This window comes from Hyperolius riggenbachi, chromosome 4, assembly GCF_040937935.1.
Source record: "Hyperolius riggenbachi isolate aHypRig1 chromosome 4, aHypRig1.pri, whole genome shotgun sequence".
In the NCBI taxonomy this organism is placed as follows: Eukaryota; Metazoa; Chordata; class Amphibia; order Anura; family Hyperoliidae; genus Hyperolius; species Hyperolius riggenbachi.
The window spans coordinates 42,067,806-42,082,730 of NC_090649.1; the positions used below are offsets into that span (position 1 = coordinate 42,067,806).

At 46.0% G+C, this 14,925-nt stretch overlaps 14 non-coding genes across 14 annotated transcripts; 8 read left to right on the top strand and 6 right to left on the bottom strand.

Moving 5' to 3' along the window:
- Positions 1-1,293: 1,293 nt before the first annotated feature.
- Positions 1,294-1,364, bottom strand: TRNAG-GCC (transfer RNA glycine (anticodon GCC)). Its single transcript has one exon. It is a non-coding gene; the product is annotated as a tRNA-Gly (tRNA).
- Positions 1,365-1,498: 134 nt separating this feature from the next.
- Positions 1,499-1,571, top strand: TRNAK-CUU (transfer RNA lysine (anticodon CUU)). The gene has a single exon. It is a non-coding gene; the product is annotated as a tRNA-Lys (tRNA).
- A 1,549-nt stretch (positions 1,572-3,120) lies between these two features.
- Positions 3,121-3,193, top strand: TRNAK-CUU (transfer RNA lysine (anticodon CUU)). The gene has a single exon. It is a non-coding gene; the product is annotated as a tRNA-Lys (tRNA).
- Positions 3,194-6,157: 2,964 nt separating this feature from the next.
- Positions 6,158-6,228, bottom strand: TRNAG-GCC (transfer RNA glycine (anticodon GCC)). Its single transcript has one exon. It is a non-coding gene; the product is annotated as a tRNA-Gly (tRNA).
- Positions 6,229-6,362: 134 nt separating this feature from the next.
- On the top strand, positions 6,363-6,435 carry TRNAK-CUU (transfer RNA lysine (anticodon CUU)). Its single transcript has one exon. It is a non-coding gene; the product is annotated as a tRNA-Lys (tRNA).
- Positions 6,436-7,778: 1,343 nt separating this feature from the next.
- On the bottom strand, positions 7,779-7,849 carry TRNAG-GCC (transfer RNA glycine (anticodon GCC)). The gene has a single exon. It is a non-coding gene; the product is annotated as a tRNA-Gly (tRNA).
- Positions 7,850-7,983: 134 nt separating this feature from the next.
- On the top strand, positions 7,984-8,056 carry TRNAK-CUU (transfer RNA lysine (anticodon CUU)). The gene has a single exon. It is a non-coding gene; the product is annotated as a tRNA-Lys (tRNA).
- A 1,343-nt stretch (positions 8,057-9,399) lies between these two features.
- Positions 9,400-9,470, bottom strand: TRNAG-GCC (transfer RNA glycine (anticodon GCC)). Its single transcript has one exon. It is a non-coding gene; the product is annotated as a tRNA-Gly (tRNA).
- A 134-nt stretch (positions 9,471-9,604) lies between these two features.
- Positions 9,605-9,677, top strand: TRNAK-CUU (transfer RNA lysine (anticodon CUU)). Its single transcript has one exon. It is a non-coding gene; the product is annotated as a tRNA-Lys (tRNA).
- Positions 9,678-11,020: 1,343 nt separating this feature from the next.
- TRNAG-GCC (transfer RNA glycine (anticodon GCC)) lies at positions 11,021-11,091 on the bottom strand. The gene has a single exon. It is a non-coding gene; the product is annotated as a tRNA-Gly (tRNA).
- Positions 11,092-11,225: 134 nt separating this feature from the next.
- TRNAK-CUU (transfer RNA lysine (anticodon CUU)) lies at positions 11,226-11,298 on the top strand. The gene has a single exon. It is a non-coding gene; the product is annotated as a tRNA-Lys (tRNA).
- Positions 11,299-12,641: 1,343 nt separating this feature from the next.
- On the bottom strand, positions 12,642-12,712 carry TRNAG-GCC (transfer RNA glycine (anticodon GCC)). Its single transcript has one exon. It is a non-coding gene; the product is annotated as a tRNA-Gly (tRNA).
- A 134-nt stretch (positions 12,713-12,846) lies between these two features.
- TRNAK-CUU (transfer RNA lysine (anticodon CUU)) lies at positions 12,847-12,919 on the top strand. The gene has a single exon. It is a non-coding gene; the product is annotated as a tRNA-Lys (tRNA).
- Positions 12,920-14,467: 1,548 nt separating this feature from the next.
- TRNAK-CUU (transfer RNA lysine (anticodon CUU)) lies at positions 14,468-14,540 on the top strand. Its single transcript has one exon. It is a non-coding gene; the product is annotated as a tRNA-Lys (tRNA).
- Positions 14,541-14,925: the final 385 nt, after the last annotated feature.

A 14,925-nucleotide genomic window follows, 5' to 3' on the forward strand; every position in this document is an offset into this window, starting at 1 on the left:
TTACAAACCATCACCAGGCCATCACTTCCTCTTTCACATGCCACTCCCCACTCCCTTTGCTAACAAACGAAAATGTCATCTCAGCTTTCCCCTTCACTTTTACTCACACAACCTCTTTTAACAACTTTTCAGCAAAAGTGCTTCACCACCCCAAGAAAGAGAAAAACACTCCTTCTTACAATCTTACTCATCTTTCCTATACTACTTTTCTTATCTGCTTTTCCCAGATTTCCGTTGGCTTTACTCCAGTCCTTTTGTCAAGGAGAGACTTACAATCAATCACTTGACAAGGAACAACCACCTGAAAGATACTCATTCTCGTATGCCTGGTGCACACCATGCAATTCCCCATCAGATAGATGGGCCGATAGATCCTTTCCGACAGACACGATCTGATTTCCGTTCGGATTTCCGATCACTACTATGCAAATCCATCAGAAAAACGATCGGAAATCAGATCGGACCTGCCGGAAATCATCTGTTCGACCCATCTATCTGACAGGCATTGGTATGGTGTGTATTAGGCTTTGCACTCCAAAGGTGCTCACATAGCAGTATGAGGAGGGCACTCTGCACACGGCCTGAGATTTAGCTGAGAGGATTGAAAAAAAGGAAGTTGCTCTTTCCCTTAACTTGTTTTTAGATGAGGTACTTCCCAACAAAAGTTACAAACCAAAAAGCCTTTCAGTCCCGGCAAGCAAAAAAAGTGGTTGCTTTCATTTGACTTAAGTTTGTTACTACTTTTTTTTCTGTACTTTTAGTATGTTTTCTTAATTGCTAGGTGCTGGGAAAGCAAGTTGTAGGTAAGCTGACACAACATCTCAACATCTACTGTGAGAAAACTCAGGACAAAAGTAGAATGAATGAGGGCCTAGAGAGAACGCTCCAAATTTGAGCAAGGCCCTGAGTAGAGTGCAAAGACAACAAGGCAAAAAGTTGTAAAACAACACCAGATGAGCAGATGCTGCTGACTTGGCATTTCCGAGGCTTTTCTAGACAGTTAAAAAGAAGCCTAATAGGTGAGTACTGGAGAGGGAGAGATGCTGCACGTCACTGGCACTGCTAGAGGACATGCAAGGCCTTTGGGCACGCAAGTGTCCCAAGGCTGCTTTAACTTGTGTGTCTTAGAGTCATGTTTGCTGGGTACTAGGGTCCCTCTTCTCGACTGTCAGCCAGCACTGTGGCCAAGTGCCACGGTGACTCTTGCAAATGTCCTTAAATGGCTTCTGGCCTGCAGAGATGTCTTAAGCTTGAGAAGTGCAAAGTGTGGAGGTGTGCCAAAATCCTAGCATTTGCATTGGCCGGGAATCGAACCCGGGCTTCCCGCGTGGCAGGCGAGAATTCTACCACTGAACCACCAATGCCTTGCCCTGTTGCTCGGTGCTGAAAAACGTGGCCAGCCAAATCAGGCCATACAAGATTGCCTTCTTCTGTGCGGATGGCAAAGGTGAGGCTGGCGCCATTTTGCAATTTTTGACATTTCAGCTCAAGCAAGCAAGCCCGGCTAGCTCAGTCGGTAGAGCATGAGACTCTTAATCTCAGGGTCGTGGGTTCGAGCCCCACGTTGGGCGATCAAAGCTTCTCCTTTTACTTTCTACTAGGCAGAGCTCCTCCAAAACGATTACAAACCATCACCAGGCCATCACTTCCTCTTTCACATGCCACTCCCCACTCCCTTTGCTAACAAACGAAAATGTCATCTCAGCTTTCCCCTTCACTTTTACTCACACAACCTCTTTTAACAACTTTTCAGCAAAAGTGCTTCACCACCCCAAGAAAGAGAAAAACACTCCTTCTTACAATCTTACTCATCTTTCCTATACTACTTTTCTTATCTGCTTTTCCCAGATTTCCGTTGGCTTTACTCCAGTCCTTTTGTCAAGGAGAGACTTACAATCAATCACTTGACAAGGAACAACCACCTGAAAGATACTCATTCTCGTATGCCTGGTGCACACCATGCAATTCCCCATCAGATAGATGGGCCGATAGATCCTTTCCGACAGACACGATCGGATTTCCGTTCGGATTTCCGATCACTACTATGCAAATCCATCAGAAAAACGATCGGAAATCAGATCGGACCTGCCGGAAATCATCTGTTCGACCCATCTATCTGACAGGCATTGGTATGGTGTGTATTAGGCTTTGCACTCCAAAGGTGCTCACATAGCAGTATGAGGAGGGCACTCTGCACACGGCCAGAGATTTAGCTGAGAGGATTGAAAAAAAGGAAGTTGCTCTTTCCCTTAACTTGTTTTTAGATGAGGTACTTCCCAACAAAAGTTACAAACCAAAAAGCCTTTCAGTCCCGGCAAGCAAAAAAAGTGGTTGCTTTCATTTGACTTAAGTTTGTTACTACTTTTTTTTCTGTACTTTTAGTATGTTTTCTTAATTGCTAGGTGCTGGGAAAGCAAGTTGTAGGTAAGCTGACACAACATCTCAACATCTACTGTGAGAAAACTCAGGACAAAAGTAGAATGAATGAGGGCCTAGAGAGAACGCTCCAAATTTGAGCAAGGCCCTGAGTAGAGTGCAAAGACAACAAGGCAAAAAGTTGTAAAACAACACCAGATGAACAGATGCTGCTGACTTGGCATTTCCGAGGCTTTTCTAGACAGTTAAAAAGAAGCCTAATAGGTGAGTACTGGAGAGGGAGAGATGCTGCACGTCACTGGCACTGCTAGAAGACATGCAAGGCCTTTGGGCACGCAAGTGTCCCAAGGCTGCTTTAACTTGTGTGTCTTAGAGTCATGTTTGCTGGGTACTAGGGTCCCTCTTCTTGACTGTCAGCCAGCACTGTGGCCAAGTGCCACGGTGACTCTTGCAAATGTCCTTAAATGGCTTCTGGCCTGCAGAGATGTCTTAAGCTTGAGACGTGCAAAGTGTGGAGGTGTGCCAAAATCGTAGCATTTGCATTGGCCGGGAATCAAACCCAGGCCTCCCGCGTGGCAGGCGAGAATTCTACCACTGAACCACCAATGCCTTGCCCTGATGCTCGGTGCTGAAAAACGTGGCCAGCCAAATCAGGCCATACAAGATTGCCTTCTTCTGTGCGGATGGCAAAGGTGAGGCTGGCGCCATTTTTTCAATTTTTGACATTTCAGCTCAAGCAAGCAAGCCCGGCTAGCTCAGTCGGTAGAGCATGAGACTCTTAATCTCAGGGTCGTGGGTTCGAGCCCCACGTTGGGCGATCAAAGCTTCTCCTTTTACTTTCTACTAGGCAGAGCTCCTCCAAAACGATTACAAACCATCACCAGGCCATCACTTCCTCTTTCACATGCCACTCCCCACTCCCTTTGCTAACAAACGAAAATGTCATCTCAGCTTTCCCCTTCACTTTTACTCACACAACCTCTTTTAACAACTTTTCAGCAAAAGTGCTTCACCACCCCAAGAAAGAGAAAAACACTCCTTCTTACAATCTTACTCATCTTTCCTATACTACTTTTCTTATCTGCTTTTCCCAGATTTCCGTTGGCTTTACTCCAGTCCTTTTGTCAAGGAGAGACTTACAATCAATCACTTGACAAGGAACAACCACCTGAAAGATACTCATTCTCGTATGCCTGGTGCACACCATGCAATTCCCCATCAGATAGATGGGCCGATAGATCCTTTCCGACAGACACGATCGGATTTCCGTTCGGATTTCCGATCACTACTATGCAAATCCATCAGAAAAACGATCGGAAATCAGATCGGACCTGCCGGAAATCATCTGTTCGACCCATCTATCTGACAGGCATTGGTATGGTGTGTATTAGGCTTTGCACTCCAAAGGTGCTCACATAGCAGTATGAGGAGGGCACTCTGCACACGGCCTGAGATTTAGCTGAGAGGATTGAAAAAAAGGAAGTTGCTCTTTCCCTTAACTTGTTTTTAGATGAGGTACTTCCCAACAAAAGTTACAAACCAAAAAGCCTTTCAGTCCCGGCAAGCAAAAAAAGTGGTTGCTTTCATTTGACTTAAGTTTGTTACTACTTTTTTTTCTGTACTTTTAGTATGTTTTCTTAATTGCTAGGTGCTGGGAAAGCAAGTTGTAGGTAAGCTGACACAACATCTCAACATCTACTGTGAGAAAACTCAGGACAAAAGTAGAATGAATGAGGGCCTAGAGAGAACGCTCCAAATTTGAGCAAGGCCCTGAGTAGAGTGCAAAGACAACAAGGCAAAAAGTTGTAAAACAACACCAGATGAGCAGATGCTGCTGACTTGGCATTTCCGAGGCTTTTCTAGACAGTTAAAAAGAAGCCTAATAGGTGAGTACTGGAGAGGGAGAGATGCTGCACGTCACTGGCACTGCTAGAAGACATGCAAGGCCTTTGGGCACGCAAGTGTCCCAAGGCTGCTTTAACTTGTGTGTCTTAGAGTCATGTTTGCTGGGTACTAGGGTCCCTCTTCTCGACTGTCAGCCAGCACTGTGGCCAAGTGCCACGGTGACTCTTGCAAATGTCCTTAAATGGCTTCTGGCCTGCAGAGATGTCTTAAGCTTGAGAAGTGCAAAGTGTGGAGGTGTGCCAAAATCCTAGCATTTGCATTGGCCGGGAATCAAACCCAGGCCTCCCGCGTGGCAGGCGAGAATTCTACCACTGAACCACCAATGCCTTGCCCTGTTGCTCGGTGCTGAAAAACGTTGCCAGCCAAATCAGGCCATACAAGATTGCCTTCTTCTGTGCGGATGGCAAAGGTGAGGCTGGCGCCATTTTGCAATTTTTGACATTTCAGCTCAAGCAAGCAAGCCTGGCTAGCTCAGTCGGTAGAGCATGAGACTCTTAATCTCAGGGTCGTGGGTTTGAGCCCCACGTTGGGCGATCAAAGCTTCTCCTTTTACTTTCTACTAGGCAGAGCTCCTCCAAAACGATTACAAACCATCACCAGGCCATCACTTCCTCTTTCACATGCCACTCCCCACTCCCTTTGCTAACAAACGAAAATGTCATCTCAGCTTTCCCCTTCACTTTTACTCACACAACCTCTTTTAACAACTTTTCAGCAAAAGTGCTTCACCACCCCAAGAAAGAGAAAAACACTCCTTCTTACAATCTTACTCATCTTTCCTATACTACTTTTCTTATCTGCTTTTCCCAGATTTCCGTTGGCTTTACTCCAGTCCTTTTGTCAAGGAGAGACTTACAATCAATCACTTGACAAGGAACAACCACCTGAAAGATACTCATTCTCGTATGCCTGGTGCACACCATGCAATTCCCCATCAGATAGATGGGCCGATAGATCCTTTCCGACAGACACGATCGGATTTCCGTTCGGATTTCCGATCACTACTATGCAAATCCATCAGAAAAACGATCGGAAATCAGATCGGACCTGCCGGAAATCATCTGTTCGACCCATCTATCTGACAGGCATTGGTATGGTGTGTATTAGGCTTTGCACTCCAAAGGTGCTCACATAGCAGTATGAGGAGGGCACTCTGCACACGGCCTGAGATTTAGCTGAGAGGATTGAAAAAAAGGAAGTTGCTCTTTCCCTTAACTTGTTTTTAGATGAGGTACTTCCCAACAAAAGTTACAAACCAAAAAGCCTTTCAGTCCCGGCAAGCAAAAAAAGTGGTTGCTTTCATTTGACTTAAGTTTGTTACTACTTTTTTTTCTGTACTTTTAGTATGTTTTCTTAATTGCTAGGTGCTGGGAAAGCAAGTTGTAGGTAAGCTGACACAACATCTCAACATCTACTGTGAGAAAACTCAGGACAAAAGTAGAATGAATGAGGGCCTAGAGAGAACGCTCCAAATTTGAGCAAGGCCCTGAGTAGAGTGCAAAGACAACAAGGCAAAAAGTTGTAAAACAACACCAGATGAGCAGATGCTGCTGACTTGGCATTTCCGAGGCTTTTCTAGACAGTTAAAAAGAAGCCTAATAGGTGAGTACTGGAGAGGGAGAGATGCTGCACGTCACTGGCACTGCTAGAAGACATGCAAGGCCTTTGGGCACGCAAGTGTCCCAAGGCTGCTTTAACTTGTGTGTCTTAGAGTCATGTTTGCTGGGTACTAGGGTCCCTCTTCTCGACTGTCAGCCAGCACTGTGGCCAAGTGCCACGGTGACTCTTGCAAATGTCCTTAAATGGCTTCTGGCCTGCAGAGATGTCTTAAGCTTGAGAAGTGCAAAGTGTGGAGGTGTGCCAAAATCCTAGCATTTGCATTGGCCGGGAATCGAACCCGGGCCTCCCGCGTGGCAGGCGAGAATTCTACCACTGAACCACCAATGCCTTGCCCTGTTGTTCGGTGCTGAAAAACGTGGCCAGCCAAATCAGGCCATACAAGATTGCCTTCTTCTGTGCGGATGGCAAAGGTGAGGCTGGCGCCATTTTGCAATTTTTGACATTTCAGCTCAAGCAAGCAAGCCCGGCTAGCTCAGTCGGTAGAGCATGAGACTCTTAATCTCAGGGTCGTGGGTTCGAGCCCCACGTTGGGCGATCAAAGCTTCTCCTTTTACTTTCTACTAGGCAGAGCTCCTCCAAAACGATTACAAACCATCACCAGGCCATCACTCCCTCTTTCACATGCCACTCCCCACTCCCTTTGCTAACAAACGAAAATGTCATCTCAGCTTTCCCCTTCACTTTTACTCACACAACCTCTTTTAACAACTTTTCAGCAAAAGTGCTTCACCACCCCAAGAAAGAGAAAAACACTCCTTCTTACAATCTTACTCATCTTTCCTATACTACTTTTCTTATCTGCTTTTCCCAGATTTCCGTTGGCTTTACTCCAGTCCTTTTGTCAAGGAGAGACTTACAATCAATCACTTGACAAGGAACAACCACCTGAAAGATACTCATTCTCGTATGCCTGGTGCACACCATGCAATTCCCCATCAGATAGATGGGCCGATAGATCCTTTCCGACAGACACGATCGGATTTCCGTTCGGATTTCCGATCACTACTATGCAAATCCATCAGAAAAACGATCGGAAATCAGATTGGACCTGCCGGAAATCATCTGTTCGACCCATCTATCTGACAGGCATTGGTATGGTGTGTATTAGGCTTTGCACTCCAAAGGTGCTCACATAGCAGTATGAGGAGGGCACTCTGCACACGGCCTGAGATTTAGCTGAGAGGATTGAAAAAAAGGAAGTTGCTCTTTCCCTTAACTTGTTTTTAGATGAGGTACTTCCCAACAAAAGTTACAAACCAAAAAGCCTTTCAGTCCCGGCAAGCAAAAAAAGTGGTTGCTTTCATTTGACTTAAGTTTGTTACTACTTTTTTTTCTGTACTTTTAGTATGTTTTCTTAATTGCTAGGTGCTGGGAAAGCAAGTTGTAGGTAAGCTGACACAACATCTCAACATCTACTGTGAGAAAACTCAGGACAAAAGTAGAATGAATGAGGGCCTAGAGAGAACGCTCCAAATTTGAGCAAGGCCCTGAGTAGAGTGCAAAGACAACAAGGCAAAAAGTTGTAAAACAACACCAGATGAGCAGATGCTGCTGACTTGGCATTTCCGAGGCTTTTCTAGACAGTTAAAAAGAAGCCTAATAGGTGAGTACTGGAGAGGGAGAGATGCTGCACGTCACTGGCACTGCTAGAAGACATGCAAGGCCTTTGGGCACGCAAGTGTCCCAAGGCTGCTTTAACTTGTGTGTCTTAGAGTCATGTTTGCTGGGTACTAGGGTCCCTCTTCTCGACTGTCAGCCAGCACTGTGGCCAAGTGCCACGGTGACTCTTGCAAATGTCCTTAAATGGCTTCTGGCCTGCAGAGATGTCTTAAGCTTGAGAAGTGCAAAGTGTGGAGGTGTGCCAAAATCCTAGCATTTGCATTGGCCGGGAATCGAACCCGGGCCTCCCGCGTGGCAGGCGAGAATTCTACCACTGAACCACCAATGCCTTGCCCTGTTGCTCGGTGCTGAAAAACGTGGCAAGCCAAATCAGGCCATACAAGATTGCCTTCTTCTGTGCGGATGGCAAAGGTGAGGCTGGCGCCATTTTGCAATTTTTGACATTTCAGCTCAAGCAAGCAAGCCTGGCTAGCTCAGTCGGTAGAGCATGAGACTCTTAATCTCAGGGTCGTGGGTTCGAGCCCCACGTTGGGCGATCAAAGCTTCTCCTTTTACTTTCTACTAGGCAGAGCTCCTCCAAAACGATTACAAACCATCACCAGGCCATCACTTCCTCTTTCACATGCCACTCCCCACTCCCTTTGCTAACAAACGAAAATGTCATCTCAGCTTTCCCCTTCACTTTTACTCACACAACCTCTTTTAACAACTTTTCAGCAAAAGTGCTTCACCACCCCAAGAAAGAGAAAAACACTCCTTCTTACAATCTTACTCATCTTTCCTATACTACTTTTCTTATCTGCTTTTCCCAGATTTCCGTTGGCTTTACTCCAGTCCTTTTGTCAAGGAGAGACTTACAATCAATCACTTGACAAGGAACAACCACCTGAAAGATACTCATTCTCGTATGCCTGGTGCACACCATGCAATTCCCCATCAGATAGATGGGCCGATAGATCCTTTCCGACAGACACGATCGGATTTCCGTTCGGATTTCCGATCACTACTATGCAAATCCATCAGAAAAACGATCGGAAATCAGATTGGACCTGCCGGAAATCATCTGTTCGACCCATCTATCTGACAGGCATTGGTATGGTGTGTATTAGGCTTTGCACTCCAAAGGTGCTCACATAGCAGTATGAGGAGGGCACTCTGCACACGGCCTGAGATTTAGCTGAGAGGATTGAAAAAAAGGAAGTTGCTCTTTCCCTTAACTTGTTTTTAGATGAGGTACTTCCCAACAAAAGTTACAAACCAAAAAGCCTTTCAGTCCCGGCAAGCAAAAAAAGTGGTTGCTTTCATTTGACTTAAGTTTGTTACTACTTTTTTTTCTGTACTTTTAGTATGTTTTCTTAATTGCTAGGTGCTGGGAAAGCAAGTTGTAGGTAAGCTGACACAACATCTCAACATCTACTGTGAGAAAACTCAGGACAAAAGTAGAATGAATGAGGGCCTAGAGAGAACGCTCCAAATTTGAGCAAGGCCCTGAGTAGAGTGCAAAGACAACAAGGCAAAAAGTTGTAAAACAACACCAGATGAGCAGATGCTGCTGACTTGGCATTTCCGAGGCTTTTCTAGACAGTTAAAAAGAAGCCTAATAGGTGAGTACTGGAGAGGGAGAGATGCTGCACGTCACTGGCACTGCTAGAAGACATGCAAGGCCTTTGGGCACGCAAGTGTCCCAAGGCTGCTTTAACTTGTGTGTCTTAGAGTCATGTTTGCTGGGTACTAGGGTCCCTCTTCTCGACTGTCAGCCAGCACTGTGGCCAAGTGCCACGGTGACTCTTGCAAATGTCCTTAAATGGCTTCTGGCCTGCAGAGATGTCTTAAGCTTGAGAAGTGCAAAGTGTGGAGGTGTGCCAAAATCCTAGCATTTGCATTGGCCGGGAATCGAACCCGGGCCTCCCGCGTGGCAGGCGAGAATTCTACCACTGAACCACCAATGCCTTGCCCTGTTGCTCGGTGCTGAAAAACGTGGCAAGCCAAATCAGGCCATACAAGATTGCCTTCTTCTGTGCGGATGGCAAAGGTGAGGCTGGCGCCATTTTGCAATTTTTGACATTTCAGCTCAAGCAAGCAAGCCTGGCTAGCTCAGTCGGTAGAGCATGAGACTCTTAATCTCAGGGTCGTGGGTTCGAGCCCCACGTTGGGCGATCAAAGCTTCTCCTTTTACTTTCTACTAGGCAGAGCTCCTCCAAAACGATTACAAACCATCACCAGGCCATCACTTCCTCTTTCACATGCCACTCCCCACTCCCTTTGCTAACAAACGAAAATGTCATCTCAGCTTTCCCCTTCACTTTTACTCACACAACCTCTTTTAACAACTTTTCAGCAAAAGTGCTTCACCACCCCAAGAAAGAGAAAAACACTCCTTCTTACAATCTTACTCATCTTTCCTATACTACTTTTCTTATCTGCTTTTCCCAGATTTCCGTTGGCTTTACTCCAGTCCTTTTGTCAAGGAGAGACTTACAATCAATCACTTGACAAGGAACAACCACCTGAAAGATACTCATTCTCGTATGCCTGGTGCACACCATGCAATTCCCCATCAGATAGATGGGCCGATAGATCCTTTCCGACAGACACGATCGGATTTCCGTTCGGATTTCCGATCACTACTATGCAAATCCATCAGAAAAACGATCGGAAATCAGATCGGACCTGCCGGAAATCATCTGTTCGACCCATCTATCTGACAGGCATTGGTATGGTGTGTATTAGGCTTTGCACTCCAAAGGTGCTCACATAGCAGTATGAGGAGGGCACTCTGCACACGGCCTGAGATTTAGCTGAGAGGATTGAAAAAAAGGAAGTTGCTCTTTCCCTTAACTTGTTTTTAGATGAGGTACTTCCCAACAAAAGTTACAAACCAAAAAGCCTTTCAGTCCCGGCAAGCAAAAAAAGTGGTTGCTTTCATTTGACTTAAGTTTGTTACTACTTTTTTTTCTGTACTTTTAGTATGTTTTCTTAATTGCTAGGTGCTGGGAAAGCAAGTTGTAGGTAAGCTGACACAACATCTCAACATCTACTGTGAGAAAACTCAGGACAAAAGTAGAATGAATGAGGGCCTAGAGAGAACGCTCCAAATTTGAGCAAGGCCCTGAGTAGAGTGCAAAGACAACAAGGCAAAAAGTTGTAAAACAACACCAGATGAGCAGATGCTGCTGACTTGGCATTTCCGAGGCTTTTCTAGACAGTTAAAAAGAAGCCTAATAGGTGAGTACTGGAGAGGGAGAGATGCTGCACGTCACTGGCACTGCTAGAAGACATGCAAGGCCTTTGGGCACGCAAGTGTCCCAAGGCTGCTTTAACTTGTGTGTCTTAGAGTCATGTTTGCTGGGTACTAGGGTCCCTCTTCTCGACTGTCAGCCAGCACTGTGGCCAAGTGCCACGGTGACTCTTGCAAATGTCCTTAAATGGCTTCTGGCCTGCAGAGATGTCTTAAGCTTGAGAAGTGCAAAGTGTGGAGGTGTGCCAAAATCCTAGCATTTGCATTGGCCGGGAATTGAACCCGGGCCTCCCGCGTGGCAGGCGAGAATTCTACCACTGAACCACCAATGCCTTGCCCTGTTGCTCGGTGCTGAAAAACGTGGCCAGCCAAATCAGGCCATACAAGATTGCCTTCTTCTGTGCGGATGGCAAAGGTGAGGCTGGCGCCATTTTGCAATTTTTGACATTTCAGCTCAAGCAAGCAAGCCCGGCTAGCTCAGTCGGTAGAGCATGAGACTCTTAATCTCAGGGTCGTGGGTTCGAGCCCCACGTTGGGCGATCAAAGCTTCTCCTTTTACTTTCTACTAGGCAGAGCTCCTCCAAAACGATTACAAACCATCACCAGGCCATCACTTCCTCTTTCACATGCCACTCCCCACTCCCTTTGCTAACAAACGAAAATGTCATCTCAGCTTTCCCCTTCACTTTTACTCACACAACCTCTTTTAACAACTTTTCAGCAAAAGTGCTTCACCACCCCAAGAAAGAGAAAAACACTCCTTCTTACAATCTTACTCATCTTTCCTATACTACTTTTCTTATCTGCTTTTCCCAGATTTCCGTTGGCTTTACTCCAGTCCTTTTGTCAAGGAGAGACTTACAATCAATCACTTGACAAGGAACAACCACCTGAAAGATACTCATTCTCGTATGCCTGGTGCACACCATGCAATTCCCCATCAGATAGATGGGCCGATAGATCCTTTCCGACAGACACGATCGGATTTCCGTTCGGATTTCCGATCACTACTATGCAAATCCATCAGAAAAACGATCGGAAATCAGATCGGACCTGCCGGAAATCATCTGTTCGACCCATCTATCTGACAGGCATTGGTATGGTGTGTATTAGGCTTTGCACTCCAAAGGTGCTCACATAGCAGTATGAGGAGGGCACTCTGCACACGGCCTGAGATTTAGCTGAGAGGATTGAAAAAAAGGAAGTTGCTCTTTCCCTTAACTTGTTTTTAGATGAGGTACTTCCCAACAAAAGTTACAAACCAAAAAGCCTTTCAGTCCCGGCAAGCAAAAAAAGTGGTTGCTTTCATTTGACTTAAGTTTGTTACTACTTTTTTTTCTGTACTTTTAGTATGTTTTCTTAATTGCTAGGTGCTGGGAAAGCAAGTTGTAGGTAAGCTGACACAACATCTCAACATCTACTGTGAGAAAACTCAGGACAAAAGTAGAATGAATGAGGGCCTAGAGAGAACGCTCCAAATTTGAGCAAGGCCCTGAGTAGAGTGCAAAGACAACAAGGCAAAAAGTTGTAAAACAACACCAGATGAGCAGATGCTGCTGACTTGGCATTTCCGAGGCTTTTCTAGACAGTTAAAAAGAAGCCTAATAGGTGAGTACTGGAGAGGGAGAGATGCTGCACGTCACTGGCACTGCTAGAAGACATGCAAGGCCTTTGGGCACGCAAGTGTCCCAAGGCTGCTTTAACTTGTGTGTCTTAGAGTCATGTTTGCTGGGTACTAGGGTCCCTCTTCTCGACTGTCAGCCAGCACTGTGGCCAAGTGCCACGGTGACTCTTGCAAATGTCCTTAAATGGCTTCTGGCCTGCAGAGATGTCTTAAGCTTGAGAAGTGCAAAGTGTGGAGGTGTGCCAAAATCCTAGCATTTGCATTGGCCGGGAATCGAACCCAGGCCTCCCGCGTGGCAGGCGAGAATTCTACCACTGAACCACCAATGCCTTGCCCTGTTGCTCGGTGCTGAAAAACGTGGCCAGCCAAATCAGGCCATACAAGATTGCCTTCTTCTGTGCGGATGGCAAAGGTGAGGCTGGCGCCATTTTGCAATTTTTGACATTTCAGCTCAAGCAAGCAAGCCCGGCTAGCTCAGTCGGTAGAGCATGAGACTCTTAATCTCAGGGTCGTGGGTTCGAGCCCCACGTTGGGCGATCAAAGCTTCTCCTTTTACTTTCTACTAGGCAGAGCTCCTCCAAAACGATTACAAACCATCACCAGGCCATCACTTCCTCTTTCACATGCCACTCCCCACTCCCTTTGCTAACAAACGAAAATGTCATCTCAGCTTTCCCCTTCACTTTTACTCACACAACCTCTTTTAACAACTTTTCAGCAAAAGTGCTTCACCACCCCAAGAAAGAGAAAAACACTCCTTCTTACAATCTTACTCATCTTTCCTATACTACTTTTCTTATCTGCTTTTCCCAGATTTCCGTTGGCTTTACTCCAGTCCTTTTGTCAAGGAGAGACTTACAATCAATCACTTGACAAGGAACAACCACCTGAAAGATACTCATTCTCGTATGCCTGGTGCACACCATGCAATTCCCCATCAGATAGATGGGCCGATAGATCCTTTCCGACAGACACGATCGGATTTCCGTTCGGATTTCCGATCACTACTATGCAAATCCATCAGAAAAACGATCGGAAATCAGATCGGACCTGCCGGAAATCATCTGTTCGACCCATCTATCTGACAGGCATTGGTATGGTGTGTATTAGGCTTTGCACTCCAAAGGTGCTCACATAGCAGTATGAGGAGGGCACTCTGCACACGGCCTGAGATTTAGCTGAGAGGATTGAAAAAAAGGAAGTTGCTCTTTCCCTTAACTTGTTTTTAGATGAGGTACTTCCCAACAAAAGTTACAAACCAAAAAGCCTTTCAGTCCCGGCAAGCAAAAAAAGTGGTTGCTTTCATTTGACTTAAGTTTGTTACTACTTTTTTTTCTGTACTTTTAGTATGTTTTCTTAATTGCTAGGTGCTGGGAAAGCAAGTTGTAGGTAAGCTGACACAACATCTCAACATCTACTGTGAGAAAACTCAGGACAAAAGTAGAATGAATGAGGGCCTAGAGAGAACGCTCCAAATTTGAGCAAGGCCCTGAGTAGAGTGCAAAGACAACAAGGCAAAAAGTTGTAAAACAACACCAGATGAGCAGATGCTGCTGACTTGGCATTTCCGAGGCTTTTCTAGACAGTTAAAAAGAAGCCTAATAGGTGAGTACTGGAGAGGGAGAGATGCTGCACGTCACTGGCACTGCTAGAAGACATGCAAGGCCTTTGGGCACGCAAGTGTCCCAAGGCTGCTTTAACTTGTGTGTCTTAGAGTCATGTTTGCTGGGTACTAGGGTCCCTCTTCTCGACTGTCAGCCAGCACTGTGGCCAAGTGCCACGGTGACTCTTGCAAATGTCCTTAAATGGCTTCTGGCCTGCAGAGATGTCTTAAGCTTGAGAAGTGCAAAGTGTGGAGGTGTGCCAAAATCCTAGCATTTGCATTGGCCGGGAATCGAACACGGGCCTCCCGCGTGGCAGGCGAGAATTCTACCACTGAACCACCAATGCCTTGCCCTGTTGCTCGGTGCTGAAAAACGTGGCCAGCCAAATCAGGCCATACAAGATTGCCTTCTTCTGTGCGGATGGCAAAGGTGAGGCTGGCGCCATTTTGCAATTTTTGACATTTCAGCTCAAGCAAGCAAGCCCGGCTAGCTCAGTCGGTAGAGCATGAGACTCTTAATCTCAGGGTCGTGGGTTCGAGCCCCACGTTGGGCGATCAAAGCTTCTCCTTTAACTTTCTACTAGGCAGAGCTCCTCCAAAACGATTACAAACCATCACCAGGCCATCACTTCCTCTTTCACATGCCACTCCCCACTCCCTTTGCTAACAAACGAAAATGTCATCTCAGCTTTCCCCTTCACTTTTACTCACACAACCTCTTTTAACAACTTTTCAGCAAAAGTGCTTCACCACCCCAAGAAAGAGAAAAACACTCCTTCTTACAATCTTACTCATCTTTCCTATACTACTTTTCTTATCTGCTTTTCCCAGATTTCCGTTGGCTTTACTCCAGTCCTTTTGTCAAGGAGAGACTTACAATCAATCACTTGACAAGGAACAACCACCTGAAAGATACTCATTCTCGTATGCCTGGTGCAC